Source organism: Pholcus phalangioides, unplaced genomic scaffold (assembly GCF_987345545.1).
Source record: "Pholcus phalangioides strain wild (caught in Gottingen) unplaced genomic scaffold, Ppha-v1.0 ptg000039l_1, whole genome shotgun sequence".
Lineage (NCBI taxonomy): Eukaryota > Metazoa > Arthropoda > Arachnida > Araneae > Pholcidae > Pholcus > Pholcus phalangioides.
Genome location: NW_028301625.1, coordinates 9,131,296 through 9,143,400, shown reverse-complemented (window position 1 = coordinate 9,143,400; position 12,105 = coordinate 9,131,296). Strand labels below are relative to the sequence as shown.

At 35.3% G+C, this 12,105-nt stretch overlaps 1 protein-coding gene across 5 annotated transcripts in view; it reads left to right on the top strand.

Annotated features, from left to right (window-relative positions):
• LOC149065551 (synaptogenesis protein syg-2-like) overlaps positions 1–12,105 on the top strand; it is a 199,321-nt gene that overhangs the window by 38,942 nt on the left and 148,274 nt on the right. For all 5 annotated transcript variants that reach the window (XM_089253852.1, XM_089253851.1, XM_089253849.1 and 2 more), the window contains exon 2: positions 1,160–1,302. The gene's annotated coding sequence lies outside the window, so the exon portion shown is untranslated. The remainder of the gene's footprint in view (positions 1–1,159; positions 1,303–12,105) is intronic.

The window sequence follows — 12,105 nt, the reverse complement described above, 5'->3', positions numbered from 1 at the left end:
GAGTATAATTCCGCTCTCTCCCAAACGCTGTGTAACACATAGTAGAAAAAAACACCACCTACTTAGATTTTCATTGTTGCCACGGTTACGATAAAAATAAACTAATATCAAGTAAACAATTTTTCGATAAAATTTCAAAAGCGCTGTGCATTTTGTTACATAAAAAAATTGAAAATTATAACTACTGCTTTTTTTTCTATAACGTGTGCACAAATTTGGCTCTTTTTTAAAGAATAAAATTTTGAATAGATTATGTTTTTTTTTCTTCAATGTTATCTCGCTTGATTTATTTCTATTCCATGAAATATTTTCGTCGTAAAAGAAAATTTTATTTTCAATTTAAGAATATTTCGAAATTCAGACACTTATATAAGCTTGAATTGAACATATACTTTGAGGATAGAAATTGAAAGTTCTTTTAAACAAAATATTAATCTGTGCTTGAGATACTATTTATCACTACAGCCATAAAAGTTTATCAGAAATTTCATCTGTTTTGTACAAGTACCGGCCAAAGTAGAATATTCACCAATTGAAAGCCGAATTTCGGGCCTTGATAAGCCAGTTCGTGAAGTGGCCGTATATCCCTGGCCAAAGTCCGATAAGGAAAAACATGGTCCTGGGTGATCGCTATTTTTTCGTGATACTTATCTCCACGTTAGCTATGGAAACCCATACCTAACGCATGTCACACGCAGTCATGATGAGGTAATCTTGTTTTTCAAAATTTAACAAAAAAACTATGTCTGATTTTGAAATATTTTATTATTTTAATAGTTTTTCTCTCAAATTTTTCTTTTTTTTTCTTTCGTCAAGTGGAGCTAATCCAACACAGCTACTACATATAGCCATGTATCACGCGTTGGTGATGGAAAAAAAATGAATTTCGCACCTACCGGTCCATTTTACATCAGCACATCGAACTTTTACTAGGCATCTCTTGCCAATTAACTTTTTTGAATCATTTTGAATCATTTTTGAAAATCGGACATTGGTCAAACCTGTTGGCCATTTTGCGAATTCGCCACATTTTGGGCTGTGGCAATAACATATATAACTGTACTCTTGTATGCTTTTTCAAAAAAATATTACCTATTTATATTTTTGTTCATTAATTCTGAAGATCTGTGTTTTTTATTACAATTCTTTCAATTTTTAGGTTGCAGTTCCAAGAAGAACTGGTATTTGGCTGGCCAAGGGTCAAGGAATTGGCTAATTTAAGTACCTCTCTGAATTCCGGATAATAAACATGCACCGAGTTGTTAACACTGACTTCTTCAAACGGCCAAAGGGTCAATTCACGTAAGTACTCTCACTATTTACAATCAGTACTGTGTCACGTTTCTCTAAATCAGTGTTTCCCAAAGTGGGCAATATCGCCTCCCTGGGGGGCGATGGAATGGTCCAAGGGGGCAATAAAAAACTACTGGTTTAACATAGGATCCCATGGGTTCGCTGGAGTAGGGGGGCGATGAGAGAGAAAAAATTCTTCTGGGCGATGGAAAACTGTGCTCTAAATTGACTATACATGCCTATATAATGTCGTTACTGCCAGGTATTTTTCTTTTCAAATGTATAACATAAACGTTTACTATTTATAAGCTACACTCATCTCAAATACCATACGCTTTTCCACGAAGAAAGAAACATACGTGAATTTTGAAAAAATACAATTTAATTATTTATAAATTGGTTTTTTTTTGTACAATAGCTTTATAGTTCTCAAAACATACAACAGTCTACGCTTATTAAAAAAAAATTCATAAATTGTTGAAAATCACCATACTTACATAAAATTTTAAAAATAATATTGTGACTTTCCTTGTGATCACTGCCATTTTAATTGTGACTTTGAAGTACAAGAGCTCCTCGGGTTAAAAAAAACTGTAGATTTTCGAAAAATACAAAAGCACCATATGTTTTCACAAAACACCCTAGCACCGTCAATTTTCAAAAATATAACAACGACATAGATTTTGAAAAAAACACTATTATTGTAAATTTCTAAAAACAAAAGTCCTACGTATATTTTCTAATTATAAAACGAGTCCAATAGATTGTTAAAAAACATAATACCTCCATAGATTTTTGCAAAACACGAATTGCCCTCCATAGATTTTTGCAAAACACGAATTGCCCTCCATAGATATACAAAAATGCAATGGCTTAAATTTTTGCAAAATGCAAAAAAAACTCTACAATTTCACTAAACAAAGGATCTCTCTCTCTCTCTCTCTCGATAGATTTTTTTTTTTTTTTAATTTCGGAAACCCCAACGATGTATTTATCGAAAGATTCAAAAAATAAACAAGTTTAGAAAAAAAAATAAATAAAAATCTTTTTGCAAGAATCACTATTAACCTGAATACAATAAACGCATCTGTTACATAATAAAATACAACCGCCAATTATAATTTGCCGAACACTTCAACTCTTATCATTATAGGAGGAAAAAGAAAACAAGATCGCGCCGGAATATTTCCAATACAAATATAATAAACTTAAGTTGAATAAATTGAAGAAATCGGGAAAGAGGAAAAAAATGTGAAATAACGCGGAAACGATTTTTTTTTTCCTTCTTTTTTTTTTATTATTATTATTTCCGGAAACGACAAAATGTTTTTCAGTGTTATCTTATTAAAATTCGGCTGAAAAATTGTTTTGATGGAGATTAAACAAATTAAGATGCTGTTGAAATTGTCGACACCGGAATTGTGTTGAGGGGAAAAAAACAACCCGCAATAGAAAAATAAAATGCAAAAAAAAAAAAGGAAGCGAACGATTTTGCGATTGTGGAATAGAATAAGCGATAAGTAAATGTTTTTGCCCGTGAATGTGTTTTTTTTTTCCCCCTACCATTTCATTTCATGGCGGTTAAAATGAGTTGAAAAATAAAAACAATTTTTTTTTTTTTTTTTTTTTTTCACCGAACCTCTTCCCAAGTTGTGTTTTTTTTCCCCGTTTCTCTCTCCCGATTCTCCTATTTTTAACGGGTGCTCTCAGAACCATTGCTGCGGATGATTGAGTCAGAAACAATGCACCTCTCGAGTATTCGGTGAATAAACTGAAATTTTAGGAGCAATCGAGTAAATTGAAATACAAGGTTTTCCACAAAAAAAACTTATAATCGAAAGATTTTTGAGATTGAATCCCAAGAATTTTTTTTTTTTCATTAAGCATCTCAAATTCATCTAGGGACCGAGCAGAAATGAAAACTGAAACTTTTTCTTCATTTTTTTTTTTCGCTTGGTATTATGTTGCGCGTTATAATAAGCTTATTTGTAAAATACGTGTTTAAATTACACAAATTGTACATGCAAATACAAATACAGACGTAAACCCCACAACCGACAAATTGCCCAGTCGGGTGGTTGAAAAAAGATGCTTATAAAAAAAATATCACTGCCAAATGTAATCAAAATGAAGCAACCCAATATAAATGCATATATCACGATAGAAAAAAACTATATAATGCACTGCTCATAAAAATCTAAACATGGATCAATTTATCCCACTATGTTTATCGTAATTCTATTTAAACGTGTGAATTGTGTTAGAATTCACGATCCCCGGAGGTAAGCTATTCCATTTATCGACAACTCCATTAAAGAAAAACTCCCTGCTACACCACAACTCGGCATTGCCTCTTACTAAACGATACTTCGTTCGAAGCAGTTGATTAACGATGTATTAATAACTTATGGTTCATCCTATCCATTACGTTGAAATTTTTAAAGACCTCGATCATACACCCCCGACACCTGCGTTCTTCCATTGTAAACATATTCACGAGATCAAGTCTTTCTTCATATATTAAGCCTTCTGTGCCCACAAGAGCACGCGTATCTCTTCTCTGCACCAACCCCCCTTCCAACCAAGTCTGTGTCACTGTAGATGTGATCTCCAAATACCTTACGGCATACTCCAGTCCAAGACGAACTAAGCCTCGGAAAAAAAGAAAGAATTACTTTAGGAGAACTGGGGCGGGGGACGGAGAGATCTTTTTGAGAATGAAATCGAACATTCTATTCGTTTTTTTACCACCTAACTGCTCATCAATGAGTTACCAAATCGTTGACCCTAGTTCAAAACCACATGCAAAAGTGATCGAATCTCACTTACTTTGTGTGTGTGGACGTTGTTATTTTCATAATTGAAACGTATGACGTCTATTCAACACTACCGGACCTTGTTTTTGATTACGTTCAAGAAACTATTGCTTGGATAGCAATGGTATTTTCAAAAAGTTTGAGAGACCATCCGTTGTTTCAATTATGATTGCCAGATTTAAAGAGTCATAGACAAGAAACTTTTCTTCACAGTGATGCAAACTTATGCTGCGCGCAGATTGTATAAACTATAAACAATCATAGATTACAGCAGGGATGCACAACCTTTTCAGTCCACGGACTAGATATGCGACATTTCTACCCCAACTTCTTTATAAAAGGTCATCATATTTTTATGCTCGGTATAATGTTGCGCGATAAGCTTTATTTGCAAAACGCGTGTTTAAATCCCACAAATTGTACATGCAAAAGTGATCGAATCTCAGTTACTCTCTTTGGCCGTTCTATTATTTCCATATTTGAAACGTATGTGAGGTCTGTTCAACACTACCGGACCTTGTTTTTGTTTACGTCTAGGAAGCTATTGCTAGGATAGCGATTGTATCTTGATAAAATTTGGGAGACCATCTGTTGTTTGGATTATGATTCTCCAGATGTCAAGAATCATAAACAAGAAATCTTTCTTCACAGTGATTTAAACTTATGCTATGTACAGTTGGTATAAACAATCATAGGTTACAGCGTCGCTGCATTTAAGAAAAAACTCGATAACGTTGTTGTATAATTTTTATTTGTTATGATTACAGTGTTGATTCGGCTAGCATAGTTTCCTTGTGATATCTGGCAATTACCAACGATCCCCAATCGCAAGTTGCTTCAAGCGCAATTTGTGAAATTGCATTTGTATCCCTGTGAAATAACCTTAAAAAAATAAAATATGAGTTCTGATACATTTGAACGGAATTCAGTTGTTCTCTATTTTTAGGCGGTAATATCTTCTTGTACTGCGTACTTGAATAACTTTGTACGATATATTCGGTTCTTGTGACTGTAAACCATTATAATACGTCTCTATCTAATCAAATAACAGCGATTAATTAAAATTTCATCAGACAAATGTAGCATACAAAAAAGTGAGTGTAAATAAATACTAATAGAGCTAAAAGAAAAAAAAATAACATTGAGGGACTACGATATGCAAATGAAACAAGAACAAGGACATGTATTTTCAGTTCAATTCTGCGTAATTGCTTTCCTACATAATTTCCTTGATTAAATGCATTTACACTTTGATGTATCATTCATTCTTTACTATATATATATAAGTGTGTGTATATGTGTATATATATATATCCGTTTTTATTTCTTTTATCAATCTTGTTTTTCACAACTTTTATCCTGAATTTGTTTTAACCCAAGAGATATCATGCTCATGGGATGCCATTCAATCGAGATTTGAATTCTTAAATAGTGACGTGGAAAATAAAACCGTTGAGTTTAATTGATTCCTTGAACCCGATGTTCCCTCTCCGGAAGAAAATAAATTATATAACTTATAATACACACACAGGGTGGTGTGTGTTACAAGTAACATGTTCATAAACATGTTGGGGTAAATCGAGAATCTATTCATACTTAGAATAAGACAACCATAAATATTCTTATGGGCATTGTTTAGTATATCATCATCTACAGGTCGTCCATAATTAAAAGACCCTATTTTAAAATAGCCTACAGGCGACACAAGTCATCAGAAAAATCTAAAATTTTGTGCAGGACTTCATGAAGGTATAAAATTTGTTTCGGGGGGGGAAATTTAGTTGCATATGTCACCACCAGAGGGCGTTTCACTTTGTATACCTGGAGTAAACATGTAAATTTATGTGATGTCACGCAGCATCTGTTATAAAACCTAGAAACGTTCGCGGAGATCTTGTTTCTCAATGTGTTTACTGATCACAATGACGATAAGTTTACGAGATCGCACTTTCTTGGTCGAATTGTTTTACCAAAACAGCAATTCCGCAGTAACCGCTCTACGGAAATATCGGATTTGAAAGAGGATTCGAAAAGGTCCAATGAATGTCAAAACCCTTCGGAGTATTATAACGACATTTGAAACCGCGGGATGGTTGGCTGTTCGTCCTGGAAGAGGAAGAAAACTCGTTTCTATAGACGCAGCTACAGGAGGTTTCGCTTCAGGTGGAAGAAGACAGAGCTTCAAATTCTCGTGGTAGTGTGCACTAGTGTCAGGCGTATAGCACAGGCGTTAGATAGGTCACGTTCAACTATCCATAAGATCATGCGGAATATCTTCTGATATTATCCGTACAAACTTTCACTTGTGCAGCGGTTGCTTCCACATGATTATGACGCTCGACTCCGGTTCTCACTGCAGTTTCTAGCTCGCGCTGAGGTCGATTCAAAATGGCCTTAGAATATTCTCTGGAGAGACGAAGCGCATTTTCACTTCGATGGTGCAGTCAATACTCACAACTGCTGAATTTAGGAGCCAGAAAATTCGCACGCTATCTTAGAGGTTCCGTTGCATTCACCAAAAGTGACGGTATGGTGTGGATTTACTGCATCATTTATTCACAGTCCCTAGCTTCACGAGGAGTTACGTTCTACAAGTCCAGTGACATGTTCGATCACCTTCTATTTGAATTTGTATAAATAAACTGGCAGTATTCAGACGTATGTAGCTCCCATTGTGATGGAGATATTTTGATGAAACTTGGTATATAGGGTATATGGACCATGGCGAAAAGAAAGGTTCAATTATAAAAACCAGTTCAATTTTTAAGCACCAGATGAAGAAGTGTGCTTTTTTTTTATCTCAGTTTTTTCCCCAATAACGGGTATATCAAGTTTCAATGAAATGTGTCCACCATAACGGGACATAGGGCGCAGTAGTGTCAGTATAATTAAACTGATTAATGACAGTTTAATTGTGTAAAAAGTTTTGTTACAAGAACAGTTCTTGATTATAAAAAGCGCCACTTTTTCACTTGGTGGTAAAAAATCTTGAACTATTTCTGTTATTGAATCTGTTCCATCCCCCCATGGTCCATTTATATCCAAAAAAAAGTTTCACCAAAATACCTCCATCAGAATAGCCGCTACCTACGTCTCAGTAGTGTCAGTAAATTTTGATGACACGTTTCGCTTTTTACTACAGCATCGTTCCCTTTCTATACCATCCACCCGAGTCAAAACATGAACATGCAAGTAGAATGAATCTTATATGGAACACCTAGAACTTTTCCTTTATAAAATTTTTGTCCTGGGGTACGCTGAAGTATTGGCTTCTTCTAATAAGATAGCAGACTCTATCCAAAATTGTAGGTATTCCTCAAGTGCAAACATTTTGCCCGAGCACGACAACCGAAAATATATATTTTTTTTTCAAATTCGCAAAATAAAGCTAGTGCCAGAAGATTAAATGATGTAAAAAATTTAATGAATTGTTCCTTTTGAAAAATTCTTGCCAAAAAAATGGCAAATCTTCAATCTCTTCTTTAAGAACATGCGGAATTCTTTTGGGTGTTAAAAATGCCGTTGTTCAAATGATTGGGCGCCTTTATTGTTTGGAGAATAGCTATTTGTTTTCTGTTGCGCTGTATATTAAGAAATGTCATTCCCTCGCAAACGTTTGCGAAGTGCAGATTTTAGTTATCGCTAAAACAAAAGGTGCAAGGATTTTCGAGGAATTTACAAGATTTACGAGAATGTTACGGGAACGTACCTTTACGGAACATCGTATATATTTGTTTTATCATTATTATTGAAAGCATCAATCATAAGAGGCCGTAATCGTACAATGCAGACAGCGACATTGTTCATCGTAGAAGAAATTCGCTATAATTGAAGCAACAAAGACTTCTGGGATGAGAGTAATCGATTACAATCGCAAGCGGAACTAATAGCATGCTGTGTTTGCTGAATATATTCATACACATTTATGTATGTCAATATGTTTACCATTGTTTTCCAGAATCATCGTCGTCCATTATCAGTTATAACAATCGAAAATAATACCCGTTCGTACTATTGCACGAATTTGGCTTCTACTGATGTTATAGTAATGCATATATGAAATTGAGGCTAGATAGGAAGGTTAAAGAGAAAGAATATATAATAACGGCTATGGGTCAAAGAATTTTTTTGCCGAAATTCACTTTGAATTTCTAATCCCTTCTACCGTTCCTATTGATTATTAGTAAAGGATATTTGTGCAGAAAATATTTTACGAAAGCTAGATAAAAAAATACAACGTTAAAACGAGGATATGCAAATAAAACACATGTGATCTAAACAACATCTGGATTCAAAAATGGGGATTAATATAGCCCGGAAGTTTAGGCAAAATGCCATAAATTCCTATTTCTGCCTATTTCTTGCAACTTTTCTTGAACTTTTCTTGCAAAAACGCTTTTTTGAATTTCCCCGCCATAAATGACTATTTTAACATTGTTTTAAGTTTGCTCGTGAATTTCAGAGACCATTATTCTGTAGAACTTGAATATTTTGAGTGGGGAAAACTTCAGAAGGCACACATGATCTTTTTAAAATCTCCAACTCTTCGTATTAATTATTATCAGAAAGCACCCTCCCCTCATCCTTCCAGCTCCATTTAAATGCGAATAGCTGTAACTGTCTGCGAGGTCAAAAACTTGGGGGTTGCCCTGCATTAAGTTTGCTTTGGCTGGATGTTGTTGGATATGTAGAGCCGTAGCCAGATGCTTGGTCCTCCGGGCAAGCATACATTTCGGCGCCTCCTTTAAAATTGAATAAAAGGTTAAAGGGTGAAATTTACACCCCCTCTGGCCCAGCGCCCGGGGCACCAGACTCGCTTCCCCCCCCCCCTCCCCAATGGCGGCCCTGTAGATATGAATGTTTTTGCTTCAGACGAACGCAGCCCTGTATGCGCGAAGATGAGAAAAAGTAGAAGTTCGTTTCTCCTTATAACATATCTTGCTCATGCATTGGACTGTATTGTACATGTATAGCTGACCAATTCCTGTCCTAAGAGGTAATCGGTTGGCTTAGGCCGTTAAGGAGTTGAGAGGGCTCCGGACTTGGGGTCCATTTTATTTTTATACACCACAAATGCACTGCAAACAACCATAGCACGTTATTTTAATACTCTATTGAATTGGCCAGAGAGGTCCTTAAGAGTGTGTGACAGGTGCGGCCACACCAGGCCCTTCCTTTGAAGTATATATATATGTCCGCATACGGGGAAATATGAATGAAAAAAATTGTTTTTTTTCACAACAATAAAACAGAGAGTGGCTGTGTTTTAACTATAAAAATTATAATGAATTTTCCAAATAATGCAACAAATAAATGGAATCATTCATAACTCGAAGGATCCGTACAATAATTTTATGGGTCCCGCGTCTGGTACTGCTGGCCCTAGAATTCGTCTAATAGTGAAGAAATCACAAACACTTTATTTTTGGCATGAAATCAATTTAATTTCCAAAATATTGTATCTATTATAAGCAATATCATACAGAAGACGAAGTGCCAATTTTTTGTCTGTTTTCGGATACTTAATATCGGCTTTTAGTTGTTTTTTTTTTTCTTACATTAATTATAAATGCCTTTTCTTATTGCTTATCTTGAGCACTTTTGGCGGCTTTTTTCCTGCCTATTTTGACCATTTTTAGTGCCTGAACTTCCCGGCTCTAGTGAATTAATCAAGCATATTAACACGATGGCGTCTCAGCATAAATGCGCTCGAATTATTAATAATTAATTCAAAAGAATCTTTGCATCATATTTAAACTATTTTTGTATTGGAATTAAGTTTGTCAATGAATAAGTTCCTCAAAAAAGAGTTCCTGAGAAGGACACAAAAATAGAAGAGTCAGGTGACGTATCTGTTTTCCCCCTAAAATAACAATCCGAAGTTTGGTAATTCATTTCGCCCAGAGCGTTTCTGATCGTTTCCGACCATAGGAGGAAACAGAGTTATTTCACCTGAGTAACACAAAACCCTCTATTCGAAACACGCAGTTGAAAAATTTTTACGTATATCTCTGGATTTACCTTAAAGCGGAGGACACGAAAAAAATAAATAAAAAAATAGGAAAGAGAGTGAGAAAGAGAGACAGAAAAAAAATCCTGTTTTTCCAAATCCTTCAAAATTTTCTCCAAAATATTTTGTTTCCTATTCTTGCGGTTAAACGTGCGTTAGAGTGCCGCTGCTTCTGTGCTGTCTGGGTTTTTGGAAGAGTTGAAGAGGACGTAGAAACTTCTTGTGAAATCGACTGGCGCTTGTGGCACTGATGTGGTTTTAAACGAAATGCTGTTTGAAGTTAGGAAGTTAGAAGCCTTGCAGGTCACGAAAAGTAGCATGAAAGATATATATATATATATAATACGAATACAGAAGGTAAGATTTTCTTTTTATCCTGTCCTTTTCTCGATCTATACCAAGTTCAATCGAATGCCAACAACGCTAAAGTCAAATTTCTGTTGTTGTTTCCGTCGATGTAAGAAATAGAATTTATTCCTTTAAAACCTTAAATAAATTCCAATGGTACACATCAACAAGTTGTTACGTTTAAGTAAATATACGAATATGGTTGTAGGTTTTTGGCTTGTAAAATATATAAACAGGTTTATGGCAACGTGAATGAACATTGAGCAACAATGTATCAATTCACAATCGTTTATACAGTGATTCCAGGACGATAAAAAAAAAGCTGCACCTAAATTACTCACTGAACACGGCCAGGCTCCGCCGCCTGCACAATTTAAGCGCGTCGCCATGGTGGGTGTGGCAGTTTCGGAATTTTTTTGTATTTTTACACAACATTTATAGACAACAAAAAGATACATAGACAGAGATACATAGAACGTGCTAAATAGAAAAGCAGAATAGCTTGTGCCGAAGTATTGAGAAATACAGGGCATGTGCACTTAATAAATGCACAAGGTAGTAAGGAATATCACTAGGCCACATTTTACTGGTGAAACATTGATCCTACAGGCATGTTTCCGATTAGAAAAGTATCAAAATAACGTGTAAAACTCAGATACGTAATTCATGTTTCAAGGGGTTGTATAGTTATAAAAATACAAAAACTAACTTTTCATACGGACATCCTGCCCTCAAAAATGAAATTAAAAATTTGTTGCCCTGTTCTTCCTGAGGCCAACAAAATAAATTACACGTTTCCAAGTGCAATATTCGCAGCGATATTTGAACTAAAAAATTGAAGGAAAGTTGAGAAACAAAGCATAAATGAAGGAAAGAAGCGTTGTCCGTTAGTTTTTTGCTTTTCTGTCCCCATTTTGAATTCAAATATCTTATTGAATATTACACTTGGAAACTCAGATTTTTTTTTCTTTTGGCCTCAGAAGAGACTGGGCAACAACTTTTTATTTGGGTATTTGAGGACGGGGTGTCCGTATAAAAAATTAGTTTCTGTATTTTAATTACTATACAACCCCTTGCAATATGAATGACGTATCTGAGTTCTACACCTGATTTGAATGGTTTTTTTTAATTGAAAGTATGCCTCTAGGATAAATGGTTCGCCAATAAAATGTGGCCTGGTGACTTTCCTTACTACCCTGTGTATAAGCTGTGCCTCATAACCAACCATTTCCATTTAAGATTTGGACGCTAACTAACCTTCAAATGAAATTATATCAGCTTAACTTGCTCGACTTCTGAGTTTCCTTATAAACAGTGTTCTGTTGAAGAGGTTGCAAAACTCAAAGGGGTGGTAAACTCAAGAGAAACAAAAATCATCATAAAACATGCTATCCGCAAAACACGTTTAGTCAGTGAAAATCGCATAAATACTTATGGAGGATATACCGTCCACAGTCCACACCAGCTATAGTAAACCTGTAATAGTAGTAGTATCTACTACAGCTGGGGCGTTACTACAGGGCAGCATGTCATGTGGTTACATGCATGATGGTACCCCAGTGCATTTATTTTTCCTGTGTCGTACTTGCGTGTTTTCATACTGCGTATGCCAGGAGGTGGATTTGCACGCGATGGACC